The following is a 19691-nucleotide window of genomic DNA, read 5'->3' as shown; positions in this document are numbered from 1 at the left end:
AGTACTTTGAAAAGAAGACCCAAATCACATTTATGAAAACGTTGTAAAAAAAAAAAAAAAAAGTCAAACACTGTAATTCCAGTGTTTCCAGTAACATGAGGTCCAGGCTAAAGCTGAGGGCATGTTTCTTACATTTGGTAACAGAATGCTCAGTGCGCCAAGTCGTTTCTCCTTACGATATCTCCTCAGCACCTCTTTTCTCTGTAGCCCTTTGCCCGGTAAACGAGCTTAAATTCTCCCAAAAACAAAAGCTCTTTTTCAGTTCTGTCTCCCTCTTGAGTCATACCCCATTCCGCCCTTCTCTCCTCGCCTGCGTATTTCTTGAAAGGATAATCCACACCATCTCCTTCTACTCAAAATAGGATTGCTATCAGCTTTCGTCCTTATCATCACATTGAAAATAACCACCTCCTAATGGCCACATCCAACGGCCTGTTTTCAGACTTAAGGTTCATTAATCTTTCTGCAGGTTGGACCACACCCCCAATCCACCCACCACAAATAACATGTTTATTTCTCTTTTTCTGCTTGGTCCTTGACCTGGGTGGTTCTGGGATTCCGATTTAATCCCTTTCTCTCCTGTCTATACCCATTCTCTCCTGGTTAAGGCATTAACATGCAAACACATGTTGATGACTCCAGGTCCTCCTTTCCTTGCTCTGAAGCGCAAGGGCACAGTCCCCTGTACATCTCCCTGTGATAATCTCTCAGCTACTGTAAACTTAAGACATCCCAGCTTGCATTTCCTCTTTGTTCTCTAACCACCCGTTCGTTGAAAGCAGCAATTTCCAATATAAGAAACATTCTTTCACATTTCCAGGACTGTATGCATTACTCTCTGCAAAGCACCCTCAACTCCTCCAAATAGGTAGAGCCTCCCTTTTCTGTGTGTTCTGCAGCACCTCACACAGCCTCTCATGTCATTGGAAGTAATGAGACCACATGTGTGACATCCCCCTCAAAGCCACAACATATTTAATGTTGTTCTTCATAGAAGCCACAGCAGACTCTAGCATGAAGATCATCAAGACCCATGTGAGGAAGAAATAAATGGATTGATGATGAAATAGTGCTGAATACTGACTCACTGGCATGACTGACCACAGTTCAGGGGAGGTAGGAGAGAGGAACAGGGCTACTGTTAAATTTGCCAGAACATCTCATGTGACTTAGAGTGATGGATTTTAGTCGAGCAACCGGATATTACCAGGAAAAGCTGGTGGGCAGAAAGGCTTTCACTGATAAAAATCCGGGTTAATTGTCTAACAGTAAATTAAAGGACCATCTGTAACTATAAAATTTATTCTAAGCATTTAAATTTAATTATTCTTTTACCTAGTTAGCCCTCAATAAGTATGTTCAAGATGAGAGGATTATATATATGTCATGTTTTCCCTTCTTTATAAAAATACATAACATGGATACAGTTTAACAAGCATTTATTAACAATGCTTTAAGAACATTTAATTGAGAATTTTTTAATGTAGAAATTTTTGAACAGCATAAAAAGTCATTTGGTTTAATTTCACGACTTGTGCAAATAAAGTGGCTAAATGAAATGATTTTTTGGGTCCTACCACGTCCAACATTTTGGTCTCATGATTTCATTTCTTTCTCTCTTATCTTATCAGTCTTAGGGGAGATGGTAACTCTAACCTTAGCCTTGTGTAGCTCATTCTCCTAAAGCCAAACTCCAGGAATTCTCAACATCGCTGATGTGAGGAAATGAGTGTTCCCACGCTTTACTGATGACAGTCTAAAAGTTGATATAGTCTTTCAGATGGAAAAGTTCGAAATGCGTTTCAAAAGACTGAAAATGTGGCCATATATGTTGTTCAAAATTTTATTTCTCAGATTTTATTCTAAAGAAATAAGTGAACTGGTGAACAAATACATTCATTGTAACATTATTTATAATAGTAAAGAAAATGAGAACAGTATCAACTTCCAACATGAGGTGACAGATTAAAGAAAGTAGGGTGCATCTTCACAATGGAATGCTGTGGTAGATTGATACACATTTACTGACATGTAAAGACAGTTGTAAAATCAAAACTACTTAGAGATTAGACAATGAGGGTACTCACCTCATAATCTAAGACATATGGCCAAAATGACACACAGATGAAAATTTACTGTTTATATTGTATTTCATAGAAAATAAGAGTGACAAATTAACTGAACATTCCATTTAAAAAGATAGAAAAAGAAGATAAAACAATAATGTTAACTCCAAAGAAAGCGGAGATGATGAAAATAAAAATACACTAAATTTGATAAAATAAATGGAAAGATCTATAACACAGACCAATGTCTCCTAAAAAAGGAAAGATAATAAATATTAGGAAATAGAAAAGGCACTTATTTGTCCATATGCAGGAGGCAAAATGAGATGATACTTTACAAGGTACTTGAAAGTGGTAGCTTGTGCAACTGTATATTGATAAACTTTGAAACCTCTGTGCAATGAAAGATTGCCTAAGAAAATAAATACATTTTTAAGTTGGCTCAAAAATAACCAAAAAATCTCAATAGACAATAATCACACGAGAAACTGAAAACACTGTAAAACATCGAGACCATCAAATGCATCAAATGCCTCAAATGTCTCAAACTCAGCCTGTTTAATAAGTGAGCTCATACGAGAGGGATTATATAATTTATCCTCCAAACTGAAACCCTTTGGAGAGTGAAAGGACATAAGTAAGCTGGGAAAATCTGAGAAACAGGAGATGTTTCAGGCAAATTAGGACAAATGGTGGTACTGGTTGTACCAATTTTTATTTTTATTTTATATGATTTTATTTTTGAGACATAGTCTAGCTCTGTCGCCCAGGCTGGAGTGCAGTGGCATGATCTCAGCTCACTGCAACTTCCACCTCCTGGGCTCAAGCGATTCTCCTGACTCAGCCTCCCAAGTAGCTCGGATCACAGGCGCCTGCCACCACACCTGGCTAATTTTTGTATTTTTAGTACAGACAGGGTTTCACGGTGTTAACCAGGCTGGTCTCGAACTCCTGACCTCATAATCCACCCGCTTTGGCCTCCCAAAATGCTGGGATTACAAGTGTGAGCCACTGTGCCTGGCCCATTGTACCAACTTGTACAGGATAAATAATTCTAAGTGACATGGTTTGGATTTGTGTCCCTGCCCAAATCTCACGTCAAATTGGAGGTGGGGCCTGGTGGTAGGTGACTGGACCATGGGAGAAGATTTTCCCCTTGCTGTTCTCATGATAATGAGTTCTCATGAGATCTGATGGTTTAAAAGTGTACAGCACTTCTTGGTTCACTCTCTCTCCCCAGCTCCGCCATGGTAAGACATGCTTGCTCCTCCTTTGATTTCCGCCCTGATTGTAAGTTTCCTAAGGCCTCTCAGTCATGCTTCCTGTTAAGCCTGTGGAACTATGAGTCAATTAAACTTGTTTTCATCCTAGATTACACGGTCTCAGGCAGTTCTTTACAGCAGTGTGGAAAGAGACTAACGCACTAAGGTTATGAAAACTGTGTCATAGTTTAGAAAGAGATGAAAGGTTTTCCAGTTTAGAATCAGGAAAAGCAGAAGAGGAAAAAACAAAAGAGAAAGAAGGAAGAAAAATTCTATGTCTACTGACGCATGTTCCCAAATAAACAAAATGAGCATATTATACACATTCCTAAATGTCAATTATAAATCAGTAAGAAACAACCCAAATGAAAAAATGGTCAAAAAATACAAAATCAAGTTTATAGACAATAAATACCAACCATAAGCATATAAAAATATGCTCAATATAACTGATGAAGAAACAAAAAATAATATTTTAACCCATCTGCTTGGAAAAATGTTAATAATATTAAATGTGAAAAAGTGTGGTCTTTCATATACTGTTGATGAGAATGCAAACGGGCTACATTCTGGAGGGTCATCTGGCAACTATTTATCAAAATTTTAAATACACACACTCTATGATACACTATTTCCCTTGCTAGGAATCTATACTACAGAAACACCTGAGCAAATGTGCAGGATCTATGTATGCGGGTGCCTACTGATACATTATATTAATTAAAACAAATAACTAGAAATAATCTAAATTACTCATTTTTCAGGTAATGAAACAGACTGACAGAGATTAAACGATTTGTCAAAGTTTATTATCAATTGGGTTTATAGGACTAGTAAAAGCTGAGCTTTAAAAAACATAGAACAGTTTGCTAACTGTATTTTTTAATTTTTAATTTTTATTTATTTACTTTTTTGAGACAGAGTTTTGCCCTTGTCACCCAGGCTGGAGTTGTAATGGTGTGATCTTGACTAACTGCTACCTCCGCCTCACAGGTTCAAGCAATTCTCCTGCTTCGGCCTCCTGAGTACCTGGGATTACAGACGTGCACCACCTCGCCCAGCTAATTAATATATATATGTGTGTGTGTATTTTTTTTGTAGAAACAGGATTTCACCACGTTGGCCAGGCTAGTCTCAAACCCCTGGTCTTAGGCGATCCTCCTGCCTTGGCCTCCCAAAGTGCTGGGATCACAGGCGTGAGCCACCATGCCTGGCAGAGTTGGCTAATTTTAAAATGATAATATTACAGTTTGATCTGCCCCATTGTTGGACAATTGCTAGTCTAAGGTTTCTGCAGTTGTTTATAATCTCTTGATTAAAAATATCTTAATTTCTTTACACCAATCAGCTCTTGTCCTTCAAAATCACTTCCACCCTTGGGATAGGTAATTCTGCCCTTGAACATGGTTTGATTTTCAAATGTTTTAATGGAAATAAAGACCAATTTTCCAGGGGTTTTAAGTGCTGTGTTAAAAAGCACCCTAGATGCAGGTATCTTTACATTTAGAGATTATGGTTATCATTTTCAATGTTATATGCTTTGAAATAGCTACTCAGAAGAATGAGATCAACAGGAACAAAATATCACAATAGCCTTAACCACATGGGACAATACTTTCTATGCTAACCATCGTAACTATCTCTGCTTCAGAGAGAACAAGTGTTCTCTCTTTACAATGATGTTCCATAGGTAAGTAATGAGTTACTGCATGATATTAGAAAATAGTGAGGAAAATAAGTCACATTATACTCCTTTTTTCCAAAGTGAAGCGTGCAATTCCTTAGAAAAGACTTCTGGCTAGAATTGCCTGAACCCAGGAGGCAGAAGTTACGGTGAGCCGAGATTGCACCATTGCACTCCAGCCTGGGTAACAAGAGCGAAACTCCGTCTCAAAAAAAAAAAAAAAAAAAAAAAAAGAAAAGACTTCTGGCTTAGCTTCCTGTTGGTTTCTGGCTTTGGTCTCTATCTCCATTGTTCCCTACTTAACATGTAATCATCATTAAGTCATGTGATACAATGCAGCCAAAACCTAGCTATAAAACAGCATGCATGACATGATTCCCTTTCAGAACATCAATGTAAATATAGAGTGTGTGTATATGCATAAAAGTTTGGAAGGGTTTTCAAGTGATTGTCTTTGGGTATGATTATAGGTATTCTCTGGTCTCTTGGTTTTGCTTATGTACATATTCTGATTTTCTATAATGAATATGTATGAGTTTTATATTTAAAAAACGTTAGGCCAGGCACTGTGGCTCACACCTATAATCCCAGCACTTTGGGAGGCTGAGGCGGGTGGATCATCTGAAGCCAAGGCTTTGAGACCAGCTTAGTCCAACATGATGAAACCCTGTCCCTATTAAAAATACAAAAATCAGCCAGGCATAGTGGCAGGCACCTGTAACCCCAGCTACTCAGGAGGCTGAGGCAGGAGAATTGCTTAAACCTGGGAGTTGGAGGTTGCATTGAGCCGAGATCGTGCCACAGCACTCCAGACTGGGCAACAGAGCAAGATTCCACATCAAAAAAAAAAAATTGTTTAATAAACTTGCTTTTGTTCTGCCTATGGACTTTAATGAATACTCGCAGAGAGTTTCGGTCAGCAAATCCAGTACACTGCATTTCCTAGCCAGTTAGATTCTTAATAACATCTTTAGGAGATAAATAAGCTTACATAATGATGAGTGGTCAAATTTATGAAGCCAGAGGCAGATATCTGGGTAAGTCCCAGGAATATCTCATGCCTAATGGTTCTCTACATAGCAATAATTCATAATCTATAGCAATAATTCATAATAATTTGTCCAAAGGCCAAAGAAGGGAGATAAAATCAAAAGGGCAGTTAGGAAAATTCTGACCCTGGCAAGAGGAAATCTACATATGATCAAAAGCACAGGTGTGGTTCAGATAAATCTGAATATGAGTCACAGCTCTAGCACTTGGAAAAAAAGTTGTATAATGATAAACGACTTGTTTATCTGTGCCTCAGCTTACTCATTTTTAAAATGAGAAAAATAATGGTAACCATATCTTGTGAGGACCATGGTTCCCAAAACGTTGGAGTCAAGATCTTAAAATGGCAGGCTTTGATCATATGCCTTCTTTCCATAACTGAATTGGCTCCCAAAGTGGAATAGCAGGGCTTGTTATTCATAACCTAAATACTAGTTATAATAAGAAACTTTAAGTGGCTTCTTAAGATTATCAAAGGTCTGAAAACATAGTAAAACATGTATGTAGCTCAAAATATCAGAGACAGCAGAAGCCCAAAGATGAAAGCAGAGCACTAAAGTTTCTTTCACCCTAAGCACATTTTCAAAAAAAAAAAAAAGAAAAAAAAAAAAGCAAATTTGTCTAAATTATATGGGGTTCTCAAAGACCGACACCCTCAGAATATGAGTAAGCCCTATTCAGCCCTCCTTCACTCTCAGGGGACTGACTTAAAGTTTTCTGAGGACCAAATGGAACTGAGAGGGAAAAAAAAATGACATTAAAAAAGCTATTCTCACTTAGAATTGCAGAATAATAATTCTTTGATTAGAAATATTCCAATTTATTTGCACCAATCAGCAATTTTCCTCCAAAATCACTTCCACTCTTTGGATGGATAATTTTGTCCTTCAACATTTTTTAAAGCTAAGTAATCACATTAGCTAAGTAATGAAAAACAACCAAAAAAAACAATAACAGCAGAAATTAAGACAACAAATTCAATTTAGGGTTGTCTTGAAGGTAATTCTTTTAAGTGTCTGGCTAAGCAGATTTAACTCCTCTATGGAAGGAGTACCTTTATCCTAGGTCTCAAAACCCACAGAGAATGATTTTCAAGGACATTAAATCGCTCAGAACAAAAAGAAATGCAAGTATGTTAGGGAAAAATGCAAAAGAACAACTATGTCAGGAAGAAAAATAGAAAAAGGCAAATGATCAAAACAGACCTATACATTGGAATTATCAGGCACTATTTACAAAACACTTAAGATTATCAAAGAGTAATAAACAAAATAAGAATAAAAATTAAGCTTTAAAATATACCCAGGACACTACAAAAATACGTTCTAACAGATTTGATAAAGTACAAAAGAGAACTTCTAGAAATAAAAAAAATGTAAAAACTGAAATTAAAAACGCAATAGATTGCTATAACAGCAGATTAGAAACAGCCAAAGAGAAAGTAGGCAAATGGGAATATGAGTCAAATGAAAGTATCTAGAATATAGTACAGAGGAGAAAAAAAAAAAGCAGAGAAATAAAGCAGTTAAGACTCAGGGGATGATAGAGTGAGGCCTAATATATTTAATGAGAGTTCTATAAAGGGTAGAAAGAATTGGCAAGAAGAAATATTTAAAGAGAAAATAAGAGTTTTCTAGAAAGTGATAGAAGACGTGTCTACAGTTCCGAGAAGCTGTTAAGATCCAAAGCAATACTAAATAAAAAAGGAGGAAAGCAGCACACACTTAGAAACATCACAATGAAATTACAGAATACTAAAGAAGATATATAACATCTTAAGAACAGTTATAATATAATAAAATGACAAATTACATTCAGAGTTGTGACAATCAGCTGGACATCTGACCTCTTTGCCACACTGGAAGTCAAAATACAGTAGAATTCAATCTTCATTATGGTAAAAAAAAAAAAATACTCAAAAACTCAGAATTCCATATCCAGAGAAAACATCTTTTAAGAATGTTTTAGACCCTCTACACAGAGACAGGATGGATCCCCACCAAAAATTTGGTTTGGATATTGAGACTGATGATGTCATATACGTGCAAAGAAAATGTGAAAGGTTTATTACTTATGTAATTGAGTGTTTTCTGGGGAGAACAAGGCAAGTCTCCCAAGCTGGTCTGCCAATGACTTTAGAGAGCAAAGAAAGGAGACTGGCATGGGACTTTTATAGTGGTAAGGAGATGTACCCAATGTGAAGGCTCCCACATATGGGCAGGAGCTTACATGCTACCACTTGTACAAAGGAGAGAGCACCTTGGCTTTTTTATAAGCTTGCCCAGTTGTGGATCACAGGGAAAGAAAGACACGATGAGGCTTAAAAGCAGTCAGCAGTTAAACATCAAAAAATGAAGTTAGAGTCCTTGTTACAAAGAGTAATAGAGGAAATAAAGACTTCTTTTACACAAATAAAAACTGAAGATTTGCCCCTGGAATACTCTCACTGAAGAAAATAATAATTTTTAAGAAGGCAGAAGTAATCCCAAGAGGAAGTTCTCAGATACAAGAAGATATAAAAAAGAGCTAAATATGTGGATTCATTTAAATGAACATTGACACGAAATTAATGACAATTCTTAAAGAGAATTTGGACACATGTATGACAAAATTAAGTACGTTTGAAAGGTAGTAAATGAAGTTAATGTGTTAAAGGTATTGATTAGCTGGAGAAAGTGTCTGGAGAAACTGTAAAGGTATTGATTAACTTTAGATTTTGATAAGTATACCTGCTGCAATTTCTAGCAAAAATCAATAAAAGAATGAAAATAGAGCATATTATTTCCAAATGGATACAACAAATAAATATAATAATGAAAAATAATTAATGCAAAAGATATAAAACAGAAAAGAGAAAAGTAAACATCTCTGGGAAGACAAATAGAAAATACAAAATACAATGGCAAATTTAACACTGATTGCATTAAACACAAATGTAAATGAACCAACAACTCCAATTCTCCAATTAAAAACAAATGTCAGACAGAATAAAAACAAAATCAATTCATCTACAAATAAAGATATAAAATGTTGATACTAAGAAGATGGGAAAAGATAGAATGTGAATATATCAACCAAAAGAAAAATGGTGTAGCGATTTAGCAAAAGTATAGATTTTAAAACAAAAATTATTGACAAAGCATGTTACCTTATTTTGATAATGATTTAATCTACACTTGTCTTGATAATTATTAGATGGACAGAAAAAAAATTCATGAGACTAAAGAAGCTTTAAACAACATGATTAACAAACTTGACCTAATAACCTATGTGAAACATTATACTCAACAACCACACATTTTCTTTCCCCAAGCACACACAGAACACTTACAAAAATTTACCATATGGTGATCCATACAGCAAGTTTTAAAAACTTCTAAGAACTGAAATTATACACAGCATTTTGTCTGAGACCTCAATTAAATAGAAATAAATCATTAAACAAAAATCAAACTAGAAAATCTCTCATCAGGCCGGACTCAGTGGCTTATGCCTGGAATCCCAGCACTTTGGGAAGCCAAGGTGGGCAGATCACGAGGTCAAGAGATAGAGACCATCCTGGCCCACATGGTGAAACCCTGTCTCTACTAAAAATACAAAAAAAAACATTAGCCAGGAGTGGTGGTACCTGCCTGTAGTCCCAGCTACTTGGGAGGCTGAGGCAGGAGAATTGCTTGAAACTGGAAAATGGAAGTTGCAGGGAGCCGAGATCACGCCACTGCACTGCAGCCTGGAAACAGAGTGAGACTCTGTCTCAGAAAAAAAAAGACAGAAAATCTCCCATCAGTTTGAAAATTAGAGAAGTATTCTTCTAACTAACCATGGCTCAACAAAGAATTCTAATAGAAATTACACATCTAAAAATGCATGGTAATGAAATACACTACATCTAACAACTTGTGAGATATAAGTGAAATAATACAAATTTATTAGTAAAATTTTGGAAAAGTTATGAAGGGCAATGACTACTCTCCCATTTCTAAAATATATAAAAATAGCCAAAAAGAAAAAAAAAAAGAAAAAGAAAGAAAGAAAACCCACTCAAAACAAACAAAAGGGAGTGAAAGTAAAATAGTATATAAACTAGATTTAATAAAATAGAAGCATGTGTAGAAAAATTAAAGGTGGTTCCTTGAAAGTAAAATTATAAAACATTTATGATAAAGTATAAAAAAGATTAAAGAAATAAATATGAAGAATGAAGTAGAACATGACTGCAGATGCTGCCATCATTAAACAGATTATTAAAAAGTCATGAAAAACTTCATCTCAATACACTTAAATATTTAAATACAAAATTTAACAAAACTGGCTAGATTAATAGTCTAACAACTACTGAGAAAAACTGAAACAATACTCAAAAATTTTCCCACAAATAAAAGCTCAGGTCTAGATAGCTTCACCAGTGACTTCTATCACATATTAAAGAATAAAACAAAAACGGGCTGGGCGCAGTGGCTCATGCCTGTAATCCCAGCACTTTGGGAGGCTGAGGTGGGCAGATCACGAGGTCAGGAGTTTGAGACCAGCCTGACCAACATGGTGAAACCCTGTCTCTACTAAAAATACAAAAATTAGCCAGGTGTGGTGGTGTGCACCTGTGATCCCAGCTACTCAGGAGGCTGAGGCAGGAGAATCGCTTGAACCTGGGAGGCAGAGGTTGCAGTGAGCTAAGATTGCATCACTGCACTCCAGCCTGGGTGACAGAGCAAGACTCCGTCTCAAAAAAACAACAACAAAAAAACCAAAAAAGCAAAAAACAAAAACAAAACAATCTTATAAAAATTAACACCCAAAATAGAAAAAAAAGTAGCTCTTCTTCAGTTATTTTTATGAGGGCAACTTTACCTTGATACCAGGCCCTAGTGAAGACATACACAGAAGAAAAATTATAGGTCGATGTCATTCATGAACATAGATAAAGAAGTCCTAAAAAATTTATTACCCTAACAATTCCAGCAATTTAAAAAGGTAATGCAGCATGAATAATTTGGTTATATACAAGGAATGCAAGGTAAATTTAATATGAGTAAATAATTAACGTATTTTACATTGATATATTAAAGGAGAAAACATACTTCAAAAAGAGGCAAAAAGTTTGATAAATGTGTAACAACTAACTGATTTATACTGAAAAAAAAAAGATAGCTTAGCAAACTAGAAATTACATTTAAAAAAATACAATAGGCTATCTCTCTTCTAAGCTATAGTAATCATCACTTTTTTTTTTTTTTTTTTTTTTGAGACAGAGTCTCATTCTGTTGCCCAGACTGGAGCATAGTGGTGTGATCTTGGCTCACTGGAACCTCCGCCTCCCAAGTTCAAGTAATTCTCTTGCCTCAGTGTCCCAAATAGCTGGGATTACAGGTGCCTGCCATCATACCTGGCTAATTTTTGTATTTTTAGTAGAGACAAGATTGTGCCATGTTGACGAGGCTGGTCTTGAACTCCTGACCTCAAGTGATCTGCCCACCTCAGCCTCCCAAAGTGCTGGAACTACAGGTGTGAGCCACCATACTCAGCCATAAACATCACACTTAATGACAAAATATTGAGATTTCATCATTTTGCATCTTCGAGATTGGAAAAAGATAAGGTTATTTATTATCACTTAAATATAAGGATTAGAAAGAAGGAAACTAAACTGTCATTCTTATATTAGTTGTACAGACAGAAAATCCAAAATAACCTAGTAATTATGAAAATAGGAGACCTACCAAATCCCCTAATGCAAAATTGAGATACGAAAATCAATTGCATTTCTCTACATCAGCAAAAGAAAGTTAGAAAATAATATTTAAGATTTATTGATTGCAATAACATCAAAAGGGTTGAATAACTAAGAATAAACCTAACAAAAAAGTTTATTCCAAAATTGAGTATATGAAAATACAAACAATTGCATTAATAATTATGGTTATGCCAACAATTATGATTATGCAAAATTTAAAAATGCAAGTGATACCATTACCACTAAATTGGCTAAAACTAAAAATCCTGATATTACCAAGTATTCAGGAAGCAGTTGAGTAATAGGAATTCTAAAGCACTTCTAGAGAGAGCATAAATCCAAAAACCCACCTTGTAAAACCATTTAACATTTAATAGTTATGCTGAAGATGTCATATGCAGTGACCCATTCTTTTTTTTTCTTTTTTCTTTTTTGTTTTTTTTTTTTTTGAGATGGAGTCACTCCGTCACCCAGGCTGGAGTGCAGTGGCACAATCTCAGCTCACTGCAACCTCTGCCTCCTGGGTTCAAATGATTCTTCTGCCTCAGCCTCCCCAGTAGCTGGTATTACAGGTGCCCGCCACCACGCCCGGCTAATTTTTGCATTTTTAGTAGAGAGAGGGTTTCACCATGTTGGTCAGGCTGGTCTCGAACTCCTGACCTTGTGATTCACCCATCTCAGCCTCCCAAAGTGCTGGGATTACAGGTGTGAGCCACTGCACCCCGCCCCCAGTGACCCATTATTTGTACTCCTAGGTACACCCACTCCAGAGAAATTCTTACACATTTGGGCCAAAATATGCAAAAATGTATACATAAAAGCATTTTTGCAAAATCCCTAGCTGAAAACAACCCAAATGTCTGTCAAGAATAAAATATATAAATAAATGGTACAATTACGTAGTGGAGTATCATGCAATAATGAAAATGAACAACCTATACCTACAGTCACCTGAATCCGGGGTTGGCAAACTGTAGACCCATATTTGATCTGTTTTTGTAAATAAAGTTTTACTGGAACACAACCAAGCTTATCCATTTACATATTGTCTGTGACTACGTTCAGGCTGCAATAGCAGGAGTGAGTATCTGCCACAGAAATCATGTGGTCCACAAGGCCAAAAATTCTCACCACATGGCTCTTAACAGAGTAAGATGTCAACTCCTAACTTAAATGAATCTTGCTAGCATAATGTTGACCCCCCAAAAAAAGCAACAAAGAGAATATATACCAAATTATTCCATTTACATAAAGAACCTGATGAAACTACATTCTGTTGTTTAAGAATGCATACGTAAGTTGTAGAATTTTAAAGCAACACAAGGAAATGATCATCTCAAAAGGACTGAACTGAGTTATTTCTACAGAGGATCAAGGGGTTGGGATGGGAGGAGTGATGAAAGGGAAGGAAAAGCTGACAACGACCCATTCCTTAATCTTGGCAGGAGATATATAGGAACTTTATCCAACAACCTTAGTGTGTGTGTGGGTGTGTCTGTGTTTTACATAATTTTCTGACAGTGTGCTAAATTTTTCACTTAAAGTAAAAAACGAAAAAGTACTGCCACCATTATCTAGTTTATAATTTTAAAGTGAAAGTTCCAATTATATTCAAATTTAAACATGAAAGACTTAGTCCTGTATATATACTTAAACATAACAATAGACTCAAGTTCTGATTATCCTTTTCTCATTATTTCTAAATTTCAAACATGATTTATATCAAAATGTTAAGAACAGCCAATGTAAAGAAACGATTTGCAGAGTTTCAGTCACATAATAAACGATTTCTGTTCTAGAAATGCAAATCCTGGGATAGAATGCCAGTGTGCATAACATATTAGCTAGTGTTAACACAGAAATTCCACTCTTGCCAAAATAGCTTTAAGAAAACAAGAGTTTTCCTTTTCAAAAGTAATCATATTTTTCCTTTGCTCATAGCATTTAGTACATAAACATGCAAAAATGACTCCTAATTATTTTGTAGCAGCTTTACTGAAATGGAGTCCACATACTATAGAATCTATGAATTTAACATATACAATCTGGCTAGGCCCGGTGGCTCACACCTGCAATCCCAGCACTTTGGGAGGCTGAGGTGGGCAGATCACCTGAGGTCAGGAGTTTAAGACCAGCCTGGACAACATGGTAAAATGCTGTCTCTACTCAAAATACAAAAAGTAGCTGGGTATGGTGGCAGGCACCTGTAATCACAGCTACTTGAGAGGCTGAGGCAAGAGAATCACTTGAACCTGGGAGGCAGATAATGCAGTGAGCCGAGATCACGCCTCGGTACTCTAGCCTGGGTGACAGAGTAAGACTCCATCTCAAAAATAAAATAAAACAATAAAATAAGTAAAATGTACAGTTCATTGGATTTTCATGTACTCTCAGAGTTATGCAACCATCACCACAATCAATGTTAGAACATTTTATCATTTCTGTAAGAAACCTAGTATTCTTAAGCTATCACTCCCTCAAGCCCCCCATCTTCTTTCTCCCACAGCCCTAGGCAAGCATCCAGTATTTACTTTTTATCTGTATAGATTTGCCTATTCTGAACATTTAATGTAAGTGAAAGCATATGACATGTGGTCTTTGTCTGGCTTCTTTCACTTTGCATAACATTTCAAGATTCATCCATGTTGTAACATGTCAGCTCATTTCTTTCTATGGCTGAATAGTATTCCATTGTATGGATATACCACATTCAGTTTATCCGTTCATCAGTGGATGGACATTTGAGTTGTTTCTACCTTCTGACTACTATGGAAAATGATGCTATAAAGATTTGTGTACCAGTTTTTATAGTAATACTTATTTTTATTTCTTTTGAGTATATGTTGATGAATGGAATTAATGCTAATATTTTAATATTTGACTATAAACCAGAAGACAAGTTATAATACTCCATTTTTTTAGAGCGTAGATTCCGTGAAATAAATTTCTATTTAGTTTTCTAAATAGAAGGCCTCTCCATGCCTCATGTTCTGGTGCAGGGTGACCTAGGCTTTGTTACCATAAACATTGTGTTCAAGGACGTAAAACCCCTTCATAGCACTATGATGCAGTCAGACTTGGAGGCTCCTTGTAAGGCCCATGTTCCATCAGCTGCACATAGATAATAAGCTAAGGGTAACCACATGTTCTTGTTTGTGAAACTCCCAAACCGCCACTGTTCTCAGTCCTTAGAATGATACAGCAGTTCTGGCTCACTGATTCAGTTCCAGCTCACTGATTCACTCCACCATCACCCTCTCCTCACCATCACTTCACCCCTTCTCTGTAGATCAAAGTGATTGTAACCAATAAATAGTATGTCAGAGTTCAGGGCCTTCACTATCTCCTCCAAAGTAATAAAGTGATAGCTCCCCGGTCTCACTTTCTCTCTTAATCTGTATTTTTCTCATTCCTTTGTCCCACTGAACACGGGATACCCACGGGTGATGTAGGGCTGACTCCCTACATTCTGGTGCCCAATGTGTGGGGCTCATGGATCCTTACACACTATAATCAAATTTGTTCAACTAGAACATATGAATTTCAGGAAATACTAGTCTTTTAAATTCATGGAAAGTTTTAAAAAATATTTCTCAGGCTTTGAGAATTTTCTAGGCTAAAATAAAAATCTAATTTTCTTTATTTAAAAATAGAAATATGGGTTTTTTGGGTTGTTTTTTGTTTGTTGGTTGGTTTGTTTTGTTTTGTTTTGTTTTTAGATGGGGTCTCACTCTGTCACCCAGACTGGAGTGCAGTGGCACCAACTCAGCTCACCACAACCTCCGCCTCCTGGGTTCAAGCAATTCTCCTGTCTCAGCCTCCTGAGTAGCTCAGATTACAGGCATGTGCCACCACACCCAGCTAATTTTTGTATTTTTCATACAGACGGGGTTTCACCAGTTGACCAGGCTTGTCTCGAACTCCTGATCTCAGGTGATCTGCCCTCCTTGGCCTCCCAAAGTGCTGGGATTTCAAGCATGAGCCACTGTGCCCAGCCAGAAACAAATTTTATGATATATCATCTCACTTGTATAGTCAGAACCCAACTATGTAAGCCCAAATATGGTTACCATTTTTTAATGATACCAAGACTTCCGTAATTTAAAACAATTTTTTAAAACAGTCTAAAACAAACAGATAATTTGAAAATTTACTACAAAACTATTAACTAAGGTTTTTTTTAAAAAGTGTTCTGTGAAACTATACCTTTGTTCTAGATTTATCTTTTTGCATAACATTGTAACAACCAAAACTTCCATTTCAGGCCTTATCATTATGACTTTAAGTCCCAGCTACTCAGGAGGCTGAGGCAGGAGAATCATTTGAACCCAGGAGGCAGAGGTTGCAGTGAGCTGAGATCGTACCACTGTACTCCAGCCTGGGCAACAGAGCGAGGCTCCATCTCAAAAAATAAAATAAAATAAAATAAATAAAAATAAATAAATAGTGAATTCATAATTTACCAAGAACTACTATTCTTTTTTTGAGACGGAGTCTTTCTCTGCCACCAGGCTGGAGTGCAGTGGCGTGATCTTGGCTCACTGCAACCTCCACCTCCCCCGGTTCAAGGGATTCTCCTGCATCAGCCTCCTGAGTAGCTGGGACTACAGACATGCACCACCATGTCCAGCTAATTTTTGTACTTTTAGTTGAGACGGGGTTTCACCATGTTGGCCAGGATGATCTTGATCTCTTGACCTCGTGAACTGCTTGCCTTGGACTCCCAAGGTGCTGGGATTACAGGTGTGAGCCTCCATGCCCAGCCTTTTCTTTAATCAGGTGGCACTAACTTTCCCCTGAAATCCACCAAGATTCTAAGATAGGTAACCAAAGGGAAATGGAAAAATTAAGAGTTGATGGGAATTAAGGAGAAAGAGACAGAGAAAGATGGAAAAAAAGGAAAAACAACAGAAAGGAGATTTGGTTGGATTTAATTCTTGCTGAGAAAATCTACCCAAATACATATCGCTCCCACAGTATGCACTTTGGCTGGAAATGCACATAATGGAGGAAAGCCCCAGAAGGGTGACAGGGCAAAATGGAGCACCACATTTGGCCAATCGGCCCTGATGACAGGCAGGAATTCACACAGCATCTCTGCAGCCAAAAATGCACATATGTGCCAAACAGCTTTGTCTGCTGGAGGACTCAGGAAAGAGAAGGACCCTGAAGCAGCTTCAAAGAACACCAGAGTCCATCAGCCTCCATCAGTCTAATGAGAACCTACTGTCATTTCATTTGTATAAGGGTGTCAGGTTTGGTTAGAAGCCACATACAATTTGGCTCTGAGAAGAACGGTAGCTTTCTCATGAAAAAAAACAAGGGAAGAGAATTCATTCCTAAATGTTACCCTCAGAGGTTCCCATGGCAGCATGCCTAGGGTCACAAGGTCTTAATGTCCCTGGGGAGGGGTCTACAGGCTCTGTTGTCAACTGTATGGAGAGCCTTCAGGCTTCCCTGAAATAGAAATACAGTATCCTTGGTTAACTGGATACACAAATTCATTAAGCAAGAAAAGAATGGAAAATTCTGTCCTCTGTTTGCAGTTCTATGCCCCAATGGGAGAAGAACATTAACTATGCTCCCTGGAGTTTACCTGCGTATGCTCATCCAGGTGTATATCGTGTATATGCCTTCTTACTGCATGTGGTTCCAAAATACTTCATTCAAGTTTCCTTATTAGCAGCAAGTGGGTCTGCTGAAGCTTAAGAAAGCCATTTAATAAAAATAGAGCCACCCAAATGAACATGGATTGAAAAAAAATTTAGATTGATGGAGCGAGGTTGGTCACTGTAATTACGGAAGGTGTATCATTTCCTAAGCTCTCTTTGCATTAAGTGTATGCCATACATTCATCAGACATAATTAGCACTTTAGGTGACAATGATTTGATTTCTTTCCTTGTAATAAAAGCCGTCTGTGTTGGCATATACATTCAGAATGGGAAATTGAACACTGTTGCTGTTTATTCACCCAAGGCAAAATTTAGGACGAACTAGGGAAAATATGGGGAGGGCTTACAGAACACCCTTTGTGAATTTTGCAAACAGAAAAAGAAAATAGTTCAATAAAAGCTTTTAAGGATCACAGTAAAACGTGTGCTTTTTAAAAGCAAAGGACTTCTATGGAACGTTTCTCTACTTTTATAGTCAGCATTTAACTTTCCTTTAGATGTGAACAAACCCACACTAAATTGATTCATAGGCACAACTGCAAAACTGGACACATTTAAATTACTGTGTATGAACCAGAAAAATATTTGTGCTGCCTTCTCTGACAGCACAGAAGAAAACCGTTTTTAAAATTATTTCAAATAAATATCAATCCTTCCCGTTCCTTCGCTGCTGCAATTAGGAATCATGTTAATCCGCATTTCTGTGGATTAGACCGTTTATATAAACATTAAAGATTTTTTTATAAGGGAAAAAGGAGAAACTGAAATGCAAGTTGCCGATCTATGGTATATGGCTCATAAGGGATACTACATCCTCTTGAAATCTGCCCCACGAGAAACACTGTGAAAATATGCTTTTGCATTTAAATCTCTTCAAAGCCATTTTCTTCTCTTTTTCATCAAAAACAAAATGTGACAGGTTGGTTAGTTAATTCCTTTGATTGCATAATTTAATAAGTCATACATAATGATTGTTAAAATCAACATTTCTAAAGTAAAACTGATTTCGTCAGTTAACTTCAGGCAAACCTTCCCACTCACATGGAACTTGCTGACCTTTTCTTAATCCTAGGATATACTATTCTACTAAAATGCTGATCTCCAGGTATCTACTGATGGTTAGAGGATGACTTGCTTACCCACCTGTACTCCAAATGATTCTAAAATCCTCACAATGTCACAAAAGTGAAGAGTTTGTGAGAGGGGTTTAAACTGCACATAACACAGCTGTTCCTGAGGATCTTCATTTTATCTTTTTTTAAACTTCTGTGGACCTTTTACTGGCTTAAATAAGAACATCTGAAAATAAGGGATCCTGCTTTTTGTGTGAGTTCCTATTTAAGAAATATATAAATCATAAACCAGAAACAAAGAAGCCTTTGAAAAATTAGTATGAAGAGTAAGTTATGATGTAAACACATTTTGCCTAAATTATAAAAAACAAACAAATAAAAAACCAAAAGGAAATGAAGTACCTGCTTAGAGTGTTGCAGAGTTAACTCACTGTAGTTTGGAATATATAAGCATGAAAGGAGTTCAACAGCTGGATGTCTTATATACTTTTCTAAGCATAGATTTTAAATAAGGATGGGTGGCTGGACATGCATTCCAGCCTGGACAACAGAGGAAGACTCCATCTAAAAAAACGGATGTGTGAGGCATGAGTAATGATTTCAAACATTAATTTCTCCTACCTAAATTTTAACTTGAGCCAGAAGGAGTTTAAGACCACAGACAATTAAAATCTACTATTTATGTATTCTCCCAGATGAGTGTATGTTATTCTGTTTTCTCAACATAAGAAGGATTTCATTTAGAAACTCAAATCTGATTTTTGCAGGTTTGCACCTGTAATGTAGGTCACTTTTTTTTTTTTTTTTTTTTTTTTTTTTTTTTTTTTTTTTTTTTTTTTTTTTTTTTTTTTTTTTTTTTTTTGAGATGGTGTCTTGCTATTGTTCCCCGGGCTGGAGTGCAGTGGTGTGATCTCGGCTCACTGCAACCTCCACCTTCTGGGTTTCAGCAATCCTCCTGCCGTAGCCTCCCAAGTAGCTGAGATTACAGGTGCCTACCACCATGCCAGGCTAATTTTTGTATTTTTAGTAGAGACGGGGTTTCACCATATTGGCCAGGCTGGTCTTGAACTCCTGACCTCAGGTGATCCACCAGCCTCAGCCTCCCAAAGTGCTGGGGTTACAGGAGTGAGCAACCATACCTGGCCTCTTTT

This window comes from Cebus imitator, unplaced genomic scaffold (assembly GCF_001604975.1).
Source record: "Cebus imitator isolate Cc_AM_T3 unplaced genomic scaffold, Cebus_imitator-1.0 Scaffold118, whole genome shotgun sequence".
In the NCBI taxonomy this organism is placed as follows: Eukaryota; Metazoa; Chordata; class Mammalia; order Primates; family Cebidae; genus Cebus; species Cebus imitator.
Note: the sequence above shows the minus strand (reverse complement) of the source record.